A 1298-nucleotide genomic window follows, 5' to 3' on the forward strand; every position below is an offset into this window, starting at 1 on the left:
ATATTATTTCTTAAGCGCTTACCTATGTCTGCTATGGGTAGCATGTTGTTTCAGTCTTTCATCATTTCCATGATAAAATGGTCAAAGCCTCATCACAGAGTGGCATTTTTTTCCTCTTTGTTTTCAAGTTTTCCCTTTATTTATTTAGTTTTATTTAAATCATAGTTAACATATAGTGTAATAATGATTTCAGAAATAGAATTTAGCAATTCATCACTTACATATAACACCCAGTGCTCATCCCAACAAGTGCCCTCCTTAATGCCCATCACCCAGTTAGACCATACTCCCACCCAAACACCCCATCAGCAACCCTGTTTGTTCTCTGTATTTAAGAGTCTGTTATGATCTCTCTCTCTCTCTCTCTCTCTCTCTCTCTCTCTCTCTGTTTTTATCTTATTTTTGCTTCCCATCCCCTATGTTTACCTGTTGTGTTTCTTAAATTCCACATGAGTGGAATCATATATTTGTTTTTCTCTGACTTACTTATTTCACTTAGTATAATACCCTCTAGTTCTATCCACATTGTTGCAAATAGTAAGACTTCATTCTTTTTGATCGCCAGTAACATTCCAGTAATATATACCACATCTTATCCATTCATCCAGACCGGCATTTGTAACTTTATCCATCTTGAGAGCAGAAACTGCATATTTCTTCATTGGCTCATAAATTCAATAAATTGTTTTCGAGTGAATACCAGACCGACTAAAAGAATGAATCAGTAGGCCTGGGAACAAAGGGGAGAGAAAGTTTCAAGATGCTCATGCAGAATATTCTTCGGACATTACATAACTACTAGCATAGTTGCAGAACTAGAAAATTGGTTCGACTGCAAATTCTAACATTCTGCTTCCCTCCCCCTTCCCGTCACACAGCCAACTCTTCCCTCTTCTTCCGGCAGGAGAGGAGGCTGGTCTCTAAAGCTCCTTGAAGGCAGGGCTGATGTCAGTTCAGTTCTACAACTGTGTGTCAAGCATTTGGCCTTGTGCATGGTGTGCTGTAGGGGCTCAATCAATCCAGAACGAACGAGGGCCGCGAGGTCGGCGGGTTCGGATTTGCTGGCTCCGCTGGCTTCGCTGGCCCGGGCAAGGCCTGGACGCAGAGGAACGCTGGGTGGACCTTGTGCCCCGGCCCGTCCCCCACCCGCGGCCGCAGCCCTCTCTCAAAAGCCGCGGGGCGCCTGCGCGGGCGGGTGCCGGGTGGGCAGGTGCTAGGTGGGCAGGTACTGGGCCGGGGCGCGCGCTGATTGGCGGGCGGCGGCGGCGGGCCGGGCACCCGGAAGAGCCGCCGAGTCC

Source organism: Suricata suricatta, chromosome 3 (assembly GCF_006229205.1).
Source record: "Suricata suricatta isolate VVHF042 chromosome 3, meerkat_22Aug2017_6uvM2_HiC, whole genome shotgun sequence".
Lineage (NCBI taxonomy): Eukaryota > Metazoa > Chordata > Mammalia > Carnivora > Herpestidae > Suricata > Suricata suricatta.